The sequence below is a fragment of the Chaetodon auriga genome, chromosome 21, assembly GCF_051107435.1.
Source record: "Chaetodon auriga isolate fChaAug3 chromosome 21, fChaAug3.hap1, whole genome shotgun sequence".
Taxonomy (NCBI): domain Eukaryota; kingdom Metazoa; phylum Chordata; class Actinopteri; order Chaetodontiformes; family Chaetodontidae; genus Chaetodon; species Chaetodon auriga.
This window is the reverse complement of record NC_135094.1, coordinates 22527067-22542963: the sequence shown is the minus strand read 5'-3', so window position 1 is coordinate 22542963 and position 15897 is coordinate 22527067. Positions and strand designations below refer to the sequence as shown.

The 15897-nt window shown below is 42.9% G+C and overlaps 1 protein-coding gene across 1 annotated transcript in view; it reads right to left on the bottom strand.

The window, feature by feature from the left end:
• The window catches only part of cubn (cubilin (intrinsic factor-cobalamin receptor)), a 220026-nt gene that overhangs the window by 17675 nt on the left and 186454 nt on the right, over window positions 1-15897 (bottom strand). The window lies entirely within an intron of this gene.

Sequence of the window (15897 nt, the reverse complement as noted above, 5' to 3'; positions counted from 1 at the left end):
CTGAAAATAAATACTAAAAATGAACAACAGAGAATATAGAGGGTTTTTTTTTATTTTTTTATCTAGAGTTCACAGTAAATGTACAAGTAACAGCAAGAAGTTTAAGTTAGAGTTAGTAAGTTAGTGTATGCCACAGAAACAAACTGTCATTTGTCTTTGCTGGCTCTTGATGTGTTGAACCAACCTTGCATGTTAAACAAACGATCAGTTTTTGTAATTTTTCATTCGGTAAGCAGGCAGATTCAAAAACAACTGCTCAACATTTGTTTCAGAAGTGATGTATTCCAGAAAAACTGTGATCGGACAATAACTCCACTATAGGCTTATCACCACCTCACTGACAGAATCTGATGGAAGATTCAAGAGATTCATGTTGCAAGAAGCAACGATAATTGGTGATAAAAAAGGAGGTGAAGACAATTTTTTGAAACCAATAGATGTGAAGGATAGCGGATGGTATGCAGTGATGACTTACATGCAAAAGCACACATATCCAGATCAACGTGGATTGGTAGCAGAACAACCTACTGTGAAATGTCCTTCACTGCTGGATACATGCTTACTGGTTGATGATAAATGTGAGGACACTGATAATGAAAATTACCTCTAACAAATGCAACTTTACTTAGACGGTGATGACTTTGCTTAATGGGCAATGTTGTACTTCTGTCATGCTGCTCAGATAGCGTGACTGGCTACTTGAAATGTCTGTGGTTCCTCTGAGTTAGCCACTGTGGACGACCTGGAGAACACTACCAGTTCCATTTGGCTGTGAGGGAATTATGTCAGACGCAAGAAGAGGAAATGAGAACAGTTTAATCCCAAGTAATATTGCATATGATATTGTGTATTAATTTTATTATCTGTTCTGTTCTGTTAAACTTGTGAACCCAGGTGCAGACACAGAGAAAGGAATGACATTTGAGATATTTAATCACAGGGCAAATGAGACGGATTAGGAGTCAGGGCTGAGCCAAACAAAGACCAGAGAGAATGTGGGGAGAAGCTGAGCTGAGGTTTGAGACACGGGAGCAGGACTGAGGAGCAAGGACTGGAGACAAGGGCTGGAGCAGAGCAGAGTTTTCCCCAGGACCAGACAGGGGAAAACTGGCAATGGGCAAATAAGTGCAAGAGTGGCTGGGAATGCAGACTTTGCAGCATTTTGGAGGGTGGTAAATAGGATGCAAATGGTTTAAAAATTTCTTAAGTATATTAGTCAGCAAGTGAAATGTATAATAGTGGGTAAATTCTACCCATGCTACCTATTTGTTAACAGTAACAACTACAACATAAAAAAATATCATAAAATATAATCCGAGACTATTAGATTAGCTCTCTACTGCAATGTACACATACGTCATTGCTGGTTCTTCTCCTGAATGCTGCTGCTTTGTCCAAGTAACATTAACATAACGTAGCGGCAGAGTGTCGAGTTGCAAGGTTAAAGGTAAGATTCCTGTTTAACATGTTGCTGTATATCATATCATATCATATCATATCATATCATATCATATCATGCATGCAAATGTTAACATAGGTAAGAACCAGAGATGTTCACAAGTCTTTTTTTACAAGTCCAAGTCAAGTCTCAAGTCTTTGGTCACGAGTCCAAGTCAAGTCTCAAGTCTTTGTGGGGTGAGACTTGGTCAAGTCTCAAGTCTTTGGTCACGAGTCCAAGTCAAGTCTCAAGTCTCTAAAAAATAAATCTCTCATGTCTCTTCTTGTTTTAATGAGCCTTCTATCATCTGCTGCTATTCGGTCTACTAAGAAAACTGCACAGCTTTATCTAAGAAATTCAGAGCATCTACTGTATTATTATCTCTCCTTTATCTATTAGCATAAAGTATCAGTACTGATTAGTTGTTTGTTATATGATCACTTTAAACAGGGTACTGCAATGCAATATATGAAGAAAACACACAATGAATGATTTCCTTTAAAGGAGACTGTATTCTTCCAACATGAACATACAGTTACATTATATCTTGCCCCCTATTGTGCAGGCTCAGTCGGACCATAATAAGAACAAAAATATAGAAAATGTTACACCTCACCCCGTCAAAGGCATTGTAGGCATTGTAGGAATGTAGATAAATAACGTTACCCAATAAACGTCATGTTAACGCCGCTCCATGCAAATAAGTGCGACAAGCAAACTAACATTCACTCATCTATTCAAATATTCAGTTACAAAGCTGGTAGCAAGCTAAGTTAAACATAGCTGATGCTGAGCTAAACATGTTTGCTAACCGTCCATATGCACTAATGTGACTGATCCGGGTGAGTTTTCAGGTGCCTGATAAAATTTGATGTGGTTGATCCAGCGTTTGCAGTCAGTGCTTCTTTTGTTGGTGCCGTCTTGTTTGAAGTTTTTACAACCAAACGTAATTACAAAGGGTACAGCAGCAGCTGCCGGTGTGTCGGTCGCCATAGTGTCATCTGAGGTACTAATGCGTGGTGCCCCGATGCGTAATATAATTACCATGGTTACCATGTCAAAAAGGAGGGAATGACATTAAGCTCGTCAGACGTTTCAGAGTTTCCCCAATGTTAATATGCCAAAAAAAAAAAGAAAAAAGAAAAGAAAGGAAAAAGGAAAACATAATGACTGTTAATGAGTCCCAAAATACGAGTCCGAGTAGAGTCTGAAGTCTTTTGAGCACGAGTCCAAGTCAAGTCTGAAATCTCTCTGTGTGCGACTTAAGTGCGACTCGAGTCCAAGTCGCAAACTGGAGTCCCCATCTCTGGTAAGAGATGTACATATAAGCATATGGACTAGAATCGTGTGATAGACACGATTCTAGTCCGTATGCTTGTGTGCCATGTGTGCACTTGACACCGAACGTTTGAATAGGCGGCTGGCACCATCTTGGCTGCTCTAATGTGTAGAACACGGGAGAACTTGCTGAGAAAAAACATAACCATTAGGACTTCACTCCAATAAGGGGCAACTGCTGGTAAGTGGGGGTTGTACCTGAGTTATATGTGCATTAGTGTATTTTACAAGGCTAAGTAAGCATGCGTGTGTGTTTATTTGTTGCGCGCTGCCTTTACAGTAAGTTACAAGCAATTACAGTGAGCTTCCAGCTAACGACACAGTTGTGCTGCTAGGTAAAAAAGTATAAGTGTTTGTTTTACGGGCACTTGTGTCTCAATGTTAGATACTTTCTTTTGGGGTGGGCAAATTCTATTTCTCCACTGTTTTAGACAGTGTATAATTTTAGTGTTAGTATTACTGTGGCTGCTATTTTAGTTCACCCCACTTGATGGTGCTGACTATTTACTGACATTTTTCAAACTGGTTGGCGCTCGTAGTATTACTAACGCAGTTATGTTGTTTCACTTAATCTTACTGGTATAGAGTGACAAAGTGAGCGTGTGTGTTTATTTGCGGCGTGCAGCCTTGAGTTACAAGCAGTAGTTAAAAATTCACAATGTACAGTATATAGAGAGTATAGAGACATAGGAAAAATTTAAAACTCCAGAGCTGCTCTTAGAGTCAAAAATACCAAGTTAAATATACTAGTGTAGAAATCTACAACACCAAATATTGACATGATGCAATTAAGTTACACTCTAAGTATGTTGACCCTCTATATCTGTCCCCCCCCACCCCAGGCCCTCTCCTCCGTAGTCTTAAAGCTGAAGATTGACTCGTTCACCAGCTCCGACTCGTCTGTCTGCAGTTGTTGGACTTGTCTGTCCGCAAGTGTCTAACTTGTCTGCCTGCAGTTGTTGGACTCGTCTGCACGTGTTGGTGTCGTCTGTCTGCAAGTGTTGGATTTGCCTGTCTGCAGCTTTCGAGTATGGCACATGAACTTTAGGTACATGAACTGAACACTGACTGAGGACCCTAAACTGAGAAACATTATGGGAGTGCTACCTTATTTCAAATGCAGCGGCTGTGCAAAATATGTTCCTTCACAACAACAAAACAACTGAAAGTGTAGATTACAACATGGGCATTTTGGTAGAAACCCGTCCATATGCTTTCTCCATTCTTGCCCTTGCACCTTTGAAACATGGGGTCCACTAAGGACGCATTTGTCCACGTGTCACTCACAGACAACTAAGCCAGGCCAGCTCCTTTCCTTCACATGCCTAGTGTGTAATTTATGCTGTTTCCACACAGAAAGATAATAAAAAGAAATTGACATCGATATGGTGTCCTGTATCTGACAATAATTTTTCAAGTGAAGCTAACCTTCCCTGAATAAGTAATGGTTAATTAGTCATTTTGATTAACTGTTAATAATAATAATAATAATTAATAAGTAAATGAACAATTGCCTACTAACAATCATTTAGTCAAAGCCCCAAGCACTACTGTCTACATTGTTATCCTGTGTGTTTTTTCTTATTATTCTTCCTCTTCCGTGTCAAATTTCGATTCGCTACTCCTCCTACAGTTTTGGGAGCACCCATGCAAATGTTATATCAAAACGTGCGTCTCGATCGGGATCGCTACGCTATTATTTTTCTCTACAGAATAAGAAATGAATGGGAGGAGGTCGAATAACGAAAAAATGTTTGCACTTTTTCTACTGGCTACTGCTCCGGCATACTTTCACCTAGAGACTCCATTTAAACTTTAAATTGTAGACACAAGTCTTGTCTATTGGTGTATTAAGCCACATTTTGATAGCTCATATTGTTTTTGAGTAATCCCTCATCAATGACCATGAGCGTTTTTGGAGACTTACAGAATTTGAATTAGCAGCCTCTAAGCGTGGCCACGTCTGTCTCTGCTCTCCATTGACTCCAATACAAAGATTTTTGGAGAGAAGCAGAAAGGAGCCCTGTTTTCAACTCGCGACTGTGTCAACAATATTTGCTGTAGAAACACAAAATTACACCAAATCGTTCAGGATTCAGGTCCTCAAGGCGCTCACGATGTTTTTGTTTTTCTGATAGGAGCTACCGTTCTCTCAGGATAAGCCCAAATGTGAGAGCAGTGCAGAGGCAGAAAATGGCTCCTTTTCTCCGCGGTTCTGTCTGCCCTTGTCTGTCTGCCCCTGTCGTCAATGGCAACCAGCTCAAGTTGCCGTGACAACCTCTGAGCCTCAGTACTCAGAGTGGCAGAGAGCCTTTTTTAACTCCATGTTTCTTGTCTTTCCACACTCCTCCCGGCCACAATTTACACTCTACAGGCATGATTTTTTCCACAGTTGTAGACAAACTTGTCCTCTCTCTCACAATGTGCTGTTAAAATGTGTGAGACTTACAGAATTTGAATTAGCAGCCTCTAAGCCCGGCCATGTCTGTCTCTGTCTCTTTTTCTCTCTCTGAGTGCATGTGTGCCTGAGTGCTGAGAGTGGGCGTGTGTGTGCGTGCGCAGCTGTGTCTCATAGAGCATGATTGGGAGGGCCTCTCAAGTTGCTGTGGCAACCTCTGAGGCTCAGTACCTCTGTGAGCGCTCCTCTCTGGTGCTCCCATACACAGAAAGAGACATAATGGGCATATAATGTAATGTATATGTATAGAGTCGGGCAGTAGACCCCGTGGCCCTTTCAAAATTTCCCGCAGGGAAATTGTCTAGTTATTCTTCCTCTTCCGTGTCAAATTTCGATTCGCTACTCCTCCTACAGTTTTGGGAGCACCCACGCAAATGTTATATCAAAACGTGCGTCTCGATCAGGATCGCTATGCTATTATTTTTCTCTACAGAATACGTATTCGTTTCCCATAAGAAATGAATGGGAGGAGGTCGAAAAACTAAAAAATCTTTGCACTTTTTCTACTGGCTACTGCTCCGGCATACTTTCACCTCGAGACTCCATTTAAACTTTAAATTGTAGACACAAGTCTCGTCTATTGGTGTATTAAGCCACGTTTTGATAACTCATGTAGTTTTTGAGTAATCCCTCATCAATGACCATGAGCGTTTTTGGAGAAATTCTCAGATTTCAATGGGTGTGTATTGCGTGGACTGTTAGAGGCTAGAGTGGGTGACATCATCGCTAGAGTGGGAGAGAGCCGATTAAAAATGTCTAGGTTTTTGCTCTTTCCACGCTCCTCCCAGCCACAGTTTACACTCTACAGGCATGTTTTTTTCCACAGCTGTAGACAAACTTGTCCTCTCTCTCACAATGTGCTGGAAAAATGTGTGAGACTTACAGAATTTGAATTAGCAGCCTCTAAGCGCGGCCACATCTGTCTCTGCTCCCCATTGACTCCAATACAAAGATTTTCGGAGAGAAGCAGAAAGGAGCCCTGTTTTCAACTCGCGACTGTGTCCACAATATTTGCTGTAGAAACACAAAAATTACACCAAAGCGTTCAGGAAGTCCTCAAGGCGCTCACAATGTTTTTGTTTTTCTGATAGGAGCTACCGTTCTCTCAGGATAAGCCCAAATGTGAGAGCAGTGCAGAGGCAGAAAATGGCTCGTTTTCTCCGCTTTTCTGTCTGTCCCTGTCTGTCTGCCCCTGTCGTCAATGGCAACCAGCTCAAGCTGCCATGACAACCTTTGAGCCTCAGTACTCAGAGTGGCAGAGAGCCTAAAAAAAACTCCAGATTTTCTGTTTTTCCACGCTCCTCCCAGCCACAATTTACACTCTAGACGCATGATTTTTTCCACAGTTGTAGACAAACTTGTCCTCTCTCTCACAATGTGCTGGAAAAATCTGTGAGACTTACAGAATTTGAATTAGCAGCCTCTAAGCGTGGCCACGTCTGTTTCTGCTCCCCTTTGACTCCAATACAAAGATTTTCTGAGATTTTCCTGTAAATCTACTTTATTTGCAACCTTTCTAAAAAAGAAACAAAATTAAGTTGACAGGAGGCATAACCACCTATTCACTGATTTAATGTGTATACTACATTCCCCTATCAGTTGGCAGTATGTAGAACATTGGCTGTAACTATTGATGAGGAGTCATTCACTTAAACATCACCCACCAATGGAAAAAAGAGGAGGGAGAAGAAGAAGAAGAAGAAGAAGAATGAATGAATGTGAGAGGGATGGAGTACCTGCCAAAAAAGCTAAAGTTTGTGCAAGTATCTCACCAAATGGGAGGAGGCAACACTGGTCAAAGTCATGTTTTTTGAGCTTTGAACTATATGCAGATTTTAGTGAATCACACAGAGGGAAAAGTGACAAATCTGCCAAGCATAAGTGCACCCAAGAGGCACAGAAACATGCTCCACCAGTGACTGCATTTATACTATCTCTGCCATCCACTTTCATAATCACCCTCTCCTACCAATTGTCTCACAGGACAGTAGCCTCTCTCAAACTCACAACTGAATCATAATGTGTCAGTGATATGTACATGTCTTTCAAGAAATACATTAATAAACCAAGTGCTGAATTCATATGCTCTTTTGTTTTTCAATTATATACTACCGGGATGTTCACAGCATTTCACTTTGAACCAGGTATCTGTTTCTGACCACCTAGTCACTTAATGTAGGAACTTGTTGACCCAACCCTTCTTGCTCTGATATTTTAAAGCAAGTACCTACCTTGTGGTAATTTTAAGGATTCACTGTGTCTAGCCTTGTCTAAATATAAGGAGGATGTGGACATTGGTAAGGGTAGTGGGACCAAATTGGGTTATAGTGCAGTTCACGTGATGTGTCAGGGGCAGATGTTAAATGATGTATCCTTTTTATATGTTGTTCATGTATTAAGTAATATGTAGCAATTGGCCAGATTGTGAACTGAAGTAATCAATGCCCCAATGAAGTGAATTGAAGTTAGTGCCTGAATTTTCCTGATTATTTCCAGTTTTTACGAGGGTCAGGAAAATTCTCCATCAATGTGTTTTGGGGTTAGGGTGGGTTAGGGTTAGGGTAGGGTGTTTTGGACATCCTGGTCAAAGGTGCGCTCCCCATTGCTCACACAGCTGGATAAGAAGAAAACAGGCTGGTGCGTCTTGCTAGTGCCGACTACGCACAGTGTTACTGGTGGAGTATTTCTCTCTAACGTGCATTCACTGCCCAACAAACTGGCGGAATTGCAACTGCTGTTGGGTAAAAACAGGGACTTTTCTTCTTCTGTGGTTTTGTACTTCACAGAGACATGGTTGTGTGGATTAATACTGGACTCTGCGCTGCAGCTGGCAGGCTTCCAACTCTACTGCGCGGACAAAGACACGGAACTTTCCGGCAAAACTAAAGGTGGAGGAATCTGTTTCTACCTCAACAGTTTGTGGTGCAACGACGTGACAGTGATCCAGCAGCACTGTTCTCCTGACCTGGAATCTTTTATCATTAACTGTAAACCTTTTTATTCACCCCCTGAGTTTGCTTCATTCATTCTGGTCAGTGTTTACATCCTGCCGCAGGCCAATGTGCAGGATGCACAGTGCATGCTGCAGATACTGTGTGTGGAGCAGACCAACCCGGACTCTTTAGTTATTGTCCTTGGCAACTTTAACAAAGGTAACCTCACTCACGAACTCCCTAAATACAGACAGCCCGACCAGAGAGGAGAATATTCTGGAACACTGTTACACCACAGTCAGGGATGCTTATCATGCTGTCCCTGGTGCTGCACTGGGCTACTCTGACCACGTCCACCTTCCTGCATACAGGCAGAAACTAAAGCTCTGCAAACCTGTAGTGAGCACATCAAGGAAGTGGACCAGTGAGGCTGTGGAGGATCTCCAGACATGTTTGGACTCTGCTGACTGGGATGTGTTCAGGACTGCTACCAACAGTCTGGGTGAGTACACAGAGGCTGTGACATCCTACATCAGCTTCTGTGAGGACTGCTGTGTTCCATCACGCACCAGGGTGAGTTACAACAATGACAAACCCTGGTTCACAGCCAAACTCAGACAGCTAAGGTTGGCAAAGGTTGGGGACAAAATCTGATTTAAAGAGGCGAAGTACAAGTTTAGCAAGGCGGTGAAAGAGGCTAAACGACTGTATTATGAGAAGCTCCAACACTCAGCTCCAGTTCTCAGCTAACGACTCTGCATCTGTCTGGAAAGGGCTCAGGCAGACCACCAATTACAAACCTAAAGCCCCCCACTCTATCAACGACAGATGCCTAGCCAATGACCTGAACGAGTTCTACTGCCACTTTGAAAGACAAAGGGACAGTCCTGCAACCATCCCCCACAACACCTCCCAACAGCTCCAGCTCCAGTCACCTCCACCAATGCCCACCTTAAAGGCCCCCCCCACCTCAGTGACGACTCTTTCCATCCATGAGAAGGACATCAACAAACTCCTCAGGAGACAGAACCCCCAGAAAGCAGCTGGACTGGATTCTGTCTCCCCATCCTCCTTAAAGCACTGCACTGATCAGCTGTCTCCAGTGTTCACAGACATTTTTAACACCTCACTGACTGGAGACATGTCAAGTGCCAGCCTGCTTCAAGTCTTCAACCATCATCCCTGTTCCCAAGAAGCCAAGGACCACAGGACTTAATGACTTCAGACCCATCGCCCTGACCTCTGTGGTCATGAAGTCCTTTGAGCGCCTTGTGCTCTCACACCTCAAGGACATCACTGACTCCATCTCCCTCCCCTGCCGTTTGCCAACAGAGCCAACAGGTCTGTAGACAATGCAGTCAACTTGGCCCTCCACTTCATCCTCCAGCACCTGGACTCCGCAGGAACCTATGCCAGGATCCCGTTTGTGGATTTCAGCTCTGCTTTTAACACCATCATCCCAACTCTACTTCAGGAGATGCTCTCCAAGTTGAGCGTGCCTGACTCCACTTGCAGGTGGATTACAGACTTCCTGTCTGACAGGAAACGGGCGTGAAGCTGGGGAAATATGTCTCCGACTTAAAGCCTCTACTTGTCACACTGACGTTGCCATAACTCTATGTGTTACTTTAACGCTCAGCTTGGACTTCCTTGTTTACTGTATCACTGCTAACTGTACTACTCTTTTATTCTGAAAAACAGACTGTGTATATATATTTATATTGTTATATTTTTTTTACTTTTTAATAGTTCATTCCTTGTATGTGTAAAATCGTACTTGGCAATAAAGCTTTTTCTGATTCTGATTCTGATTTCCGATTCTTCTAGTAAAATGTATGTAGCGACTTCAAAACACAAAGAATCGCTGAGAGGCTGAGGCTGGGGCCTTCCTTTGTCTGATGCAGTTAACGGAAAAAAAAAATCACTGCGTTACAGAAAAATATGTTTAACTTTTTATTAATGAAATCCAATAATCAACTCATTATTCTGTGCACAAACTCATAGTCAAAGTGATCACAGTGATCAAAGAAAACAGCAGTCAACAAAAAATATGGCAACCCCGCTCACCTTCTCTCTCTCTCTCTGACCACACAGGTGAGCAGCCAACACTCAGGCTCAGTCAAAAGGATTTTAACCATCATTCTGTGGCAAGTCTATCAGTCAAAATCAAAGTCAAGCTGGGGGACAAAAAGTCACAATGTTCAGCAGCTGCTCCTCATCCAGCTTCAGCCTCCTGTCATAGACAGATCTTTGTTATTGGACGATCCAAGCAACTGCTCTTTGTTTAAATCCACACATGACGCACAAATCCTCTTCTGTCTGGAAGGGTTTGATGGACTTTTCCCATGACCCAGGAATTTCGAGGTGCCGTGTTGTCCATTATTAAGCACTATATCTCTGGGGACAATATTGTGCTTCACTCTGGACCATCTTTGATCCATCTCCGACCTTTTCCCGACATGTATTGCACCTGCTTCCATCGCCTGCAAGCAGTCTCCTGGCAATAAAGATGGTAAGGTTTTCAACAGCAACAGGTGGTTAGGTGTCAATGCTTCCAAGTTGTTTTGATCTGTAGATGCTTTGGTAATTGGCCGGCTGTTGATTATGGACTCCACCTCACAAAGAACTGTGTGAAGTCCCTCTTCATCCAGATTTTGCACATTCAAAGTAGAGTTTAGGACTTTTCTCACAGACCGGATTAACCTCTCCCAAGATCCTCCATGATGCGAGCCAGCTGGGGGGTTAAGGGTCCATTTAATTCCTTTCTGAAGAAGTGCATTTATAAAGGAGTTGATATCCAGTTAAGGTGCCACTTCAATGTGAATTGCACGTATAGCAAGACAGGTAAAAATAACGCCATACCTCTTCACAATCCGCCTTATGACTGTACTAGCCCCTGTGATCCAGTACCTCTCCCGCAGTTTGGCTTGTCCCAGTTCACTCAGTGAATATGTCTCGGAAGCATATCTGAGATATGGAAATCTTTAGCCAGTATTATAGGATGTTTAGCCTCTGCAGGCATAGACGACCTGCTCAGCCGACCACCAACTCTCAGAACCATCACCATCTTCGACCAGTGGGCAGAGTTTATAAATGTGGCTAAGACCCTTAATACTTTTGCCATTTTGCAGCCTCGAGAATTCCTCTGGCCTGTACAGCATTCACTGCAGCAGCTTTCTTGACCTCAGGGTTATCTGATGGAAGCTGATGAACATCCTCAGAATTAACAGGCCACACACACTCAGGTTGATGGAGAAAAGGCGGACCTGACACCCATGTTAGATTTTTGAGGAATGCATCCACTTTCAAGCATCTAGAGGCCACATCTGCTGGGTTGCTTGCAGTGTCTACATACCTCCATTGAGAAGACTGTGAAACTTTCAGAATTTCTGAGACCCTGTTGGCAACAAAAACTTTGAACCTGAAGTCTCATTCTTGATATATTTGAGCACAGATGCACTATCTGTCCAAAACACAGAATCTTGAAGGTCCATGTGTAGCTCTCTCCTCCACAGAACATCAATGTGGCTTGCTATAGTGGCAGCGATGAGCTCCATACGAGGGATGGTAACAGACTTAAGTGGTGCCACCCTAACCTAACCCTTGTCCCATGACAAAAGCACAGTGTACTTGTGAGCCAAGTGATGCCAAGTGATCTCCTGCACAAGACCCTTAAGATTTCCTTAGCCGAGAACACAACAGGGCTCAGGATTCCAAGAGGATCATAGATGGAGCTGACAGTTGAGAGAATTTCTCTCCTGCTGAGTGGTTTGTCCTTAATGATGATCCTAAACTTAAAGCTGTTGGACTGAATGCACCATTCCACACCTAGCACTCTCTCCAGCGGTAACTGATCCTGATCCAGGTCCAACCCTTTCATGTCCTTGGCTCTGTGACTTTCAGGCATTGCAGCCATAACCTCACGCCTGTTGCTTATCCATTTCCTAAGCTGGAAACCACCCTTTGCACAGAATGTAGGACCTTTTCAATCACTTCTTGGCTGAACTGTTCTTTATTATCTTCTGCACATTTCCTGAGAGCAAAATTGGCACAGCTGGGAGACAAAGTTGCCCCAAAGACATGCACGATCATCCTGAAGTCACTGAGGTCCTGATTTGAATCCCTGTTGGGCCATCAGAGAAACCACAAGAAATCAGCATCTCCAGCTGGTGCCCTTACCTGGTGAAACATGGATTCAACATCTGCCATGATCACCACTGGTTCTTTCCTGAACCTGGTCACCACCCCAGTCAATGAACTGGTCAGGTCCTTGTAGGAGCTGAGCATTAAGAGATGTTCTTTGGAAACTTGCTGCACAGTCAAAGACAACTCTGATCATCCTCTTTGTTGGATGGTAAACGCCATGGTGGGGGATATAACAGACCTTGCCATCACAGTGTTCCAACTCCTCTTCAGGCTCTCTTTTGGCATAACCTTTGGCAACCAGATCATTAATAAAGGCCGTGTAGTCTGAATGGAACGATGAGTCCTTCAGAAGCCTCTTCTTCAGGTACTTGGCACGTTGCTCAACAATTATCCTGTTATTTGGCATGCTGAGTTCCTCATTCCTTAATAGTAAGCTGATCTGGTAATGTCCATTCACTTGCTTTGCTGAGTATAACCAAGTACATAAACCTGTGATCCTCTCTTGACATTCTAGGTTGCTCATCCACTCTGCATTCAGGGAAATTCATCTTGAACTGCTGCTGCCAAAGTTTATCCAAATTCACAACTGACACTCTGTTCACTGATAACTCTGGCTACTCACAAAACATTGCTTCCTAACTTTCCCTTTAGAGGTCCATTCACAGTCCAGCCCAGCATTGTCCTGATTGCATAGGGCCCTTCATTTACACTGTGAGTCACTTTCAATGGTTCCAAAGTCTTAGGAACATTTGTCCCAATCAGCAGCTCAATCCCTGCATCTATCTCAGGCAAATGAACGTGTTTTAAATGAGGCCATCCCTGAAGATCCCTCTGTCTTGAAATGTTCCCACTGTGGACAGGCATACGCTCCTGTGTGAAAGTCTTGGGTAATTTGCAGAAATTGTCACATTTTAAGCCAGCCACCTCCAGTCCTGACACAATATGGCTGCTCATTACCTTTTCTTGGCCCATGGTCCACAAAAGAATATGTGCCTTCTCACCTCTGAGGCCAAGCTTGTGCATCAGTACCTCTGTGCAGAATGCTGCTGTACTTCCTTCATCCAAGAAAGCATAGGTGGTAACGATTTTGCTATACTTTTTGGACTTATCCTCTACAGGAACTATGGGAAGTTTACAATCATGATGACCAGCCCCAGTGAGACCACTCGACACTAAGGTGCTGTCCACTGTTATCTGTGATTTCCTTTCTGCTTGATCAGTCCTTTACCTTTTCCTTTGGTGGAATATGAAGAATATTTGGATGTATGTGACCACACTTTGCCCAAGAAATCGGTTTTCTGCCATCTTTGCTGATGTGTATACACAAACAGCCGAAACAGATACTATTTTCTTGTAAGAAGCCTATCTTCTCTTTGTGGGTTCTTTTCTCCAACTGAGGACACAAATCCAATGTGTGTCCACCTCCACAACAAATACATGTCCTCCTTGCAGCTTGAAGTTGTCCCTTCTCTTTGGTTCTGGGCTGAGTTTGTTTTCTACAGGAGCTACAGTGGTGGCAAAGCTGGTTCCTTTCATCCCAGAATGAGGCTGTTGCTTGAGTTTGTTCACAACTTTATTTACTGTTGCTGGGGGAGCATCCTGTATATTTCACTGGGTTAGTTAAGATTTTGACTTGTCTCTCAATAAAATTGGTGATAAAATAGGTCTCTGGTTGTGCCTCTCCTGTAGCTCACAGGCTACGGTTTACACTTGTCTCTGAATTTGTAAGGCAACTTCCTTATAATGGTGAGCAAATTGGCAGGCAGATCTAGATCATGCAAATATTCCACCCCTTCCATGGCATTAGAGCAACTTCTGAGGAAAAGACTGTAGTCTTGGAGAGCCTTTTGTAGCAGAACTGGTCTGTAGCTGACCCTCTTCTAACCTCTTTGCATTGCTCAGGAGAAGTGTAGTGATAAAACAATCAGACTTTTAAGAGTTATTGACCATCTGGAAGGTTCACAGAAAGGTGTGAACCCAGGCAGAGACAGGATGTCTGGTTGAGAGACCTCTTATCACACTCTTTCAGGGCAACAAGAGTCACTGACAACACTTTTACTTCTAATTTACATCTGGTCAAGACGTTCCCATGGAGGTGCTAACTCTTTCTTGATAGCCCATGGGAGTTGAGGACAATAAAACTGCCTGGATGGACGAATGCCATGTCTCAAAGGAATCTTCAAACCAGATAATGCTGATGGGTTGTAAATTGAACATTCCTGAAGCAAACTGTTCTGTATGTCTGTGTGTCTTTTGCTTAACCTACCAAATTAACCAAATCTCAATGTTTGATTTAACTGTAGATGTTGTTACATTGCTAAGCTCGTGATCAGTACAATAACAATGCTTTCCTGGTTTTTCTAACTTACAGAATGACGAAACTGTGAATTAAACTATTTCAAAGGTTTTCTCTGAGTTTCTACCATTTAACCATACCGCCATCTAGAGGTTCATAGCAATTAGGTTGAATGTGCTTAGCGGATACATTTATTAATAAGTAACCGTAATAGCGATAATCATTTCGGCAAATATAGTCTGCCCTTCTTTATTCCTTCATCATGTTAAAGTAGTTATACCCTTAATCATCATGTTTGTTAGGATTAGTATTAGGAAATGTTACCATGTTCATTGTTTAATGTTGTCGTTATTCATAAGAATTGTCTAACGCATGTAGCGAACGCGCATGTTGTTGTTGAAGTACCATTGAAAATTGATCATTTAAAATATATTCGATTGACCATAGTGAGAAGCAGATGAGTCCCTCGTATGAATCATTAATTAATTCTCGCTCTGTAGGATGAAATCACGTTGCGCGTCTGCGAACCATCCTACATGCGTGACGTCCTATTGATTAGACACGCCCTGGAGCGATGATAAAGTAGTCGCACGTAGCGGACTGCAGTTCAGTTCTTTTCAAGTTTTCCCTTTCGTCTTGTTCTAGTTCTTGTCTTTCCTTTCTTTTAGTTAATCTACTTTTTTTTGTTAAGTTCTTTGTCTTTAGTTTTCAAGTATTTTTCCGCTCCGTCGTTTTCTCAGTCTTTTTGCTGCTGCTCACAACTACGCAGAGTGGCTTGATTTAATTCTGCAGAAAACGCACTTTTCTAATCTTCGTGAAACTTTCATTTTTGCTCGCCACGCCAAGCCGCAGAATTCCTATTTTTGTTGTTAAAGTCTAGTCACGTAATAATAACTTTGAAGACATTTTCGACCGGCCATCGAAGAATTTCTCAATCTTATTATTAGTAATCAAAAGCCTTGCCAAACGGCCAACAACTAACGGACCGCACCGAAGACCTGTAGCCTGCTGCTGACCCGCTGGTCCGGGTTAAAGAACCATCAGAAGCCGTTCCTCGTCTGTAACCGACACCGAAGACCCTCAGCTCCCGAGACATCCCTGTCCAACACCGGCTCTCATCAGCGGTTCGCTTGATTCGTCCTGCAGACCGCTGTACAGACCAGAGTGACAGACAACGGCGCGGAGCCTCTTCGTGTTAGTTCGGAGCAGACCTCTACAGGAACATCGCTGACAAAGTAGGCATATCTAAGCGGTTTTGAATAAGAGTTGGTCCGTGAGGTTGAGATAT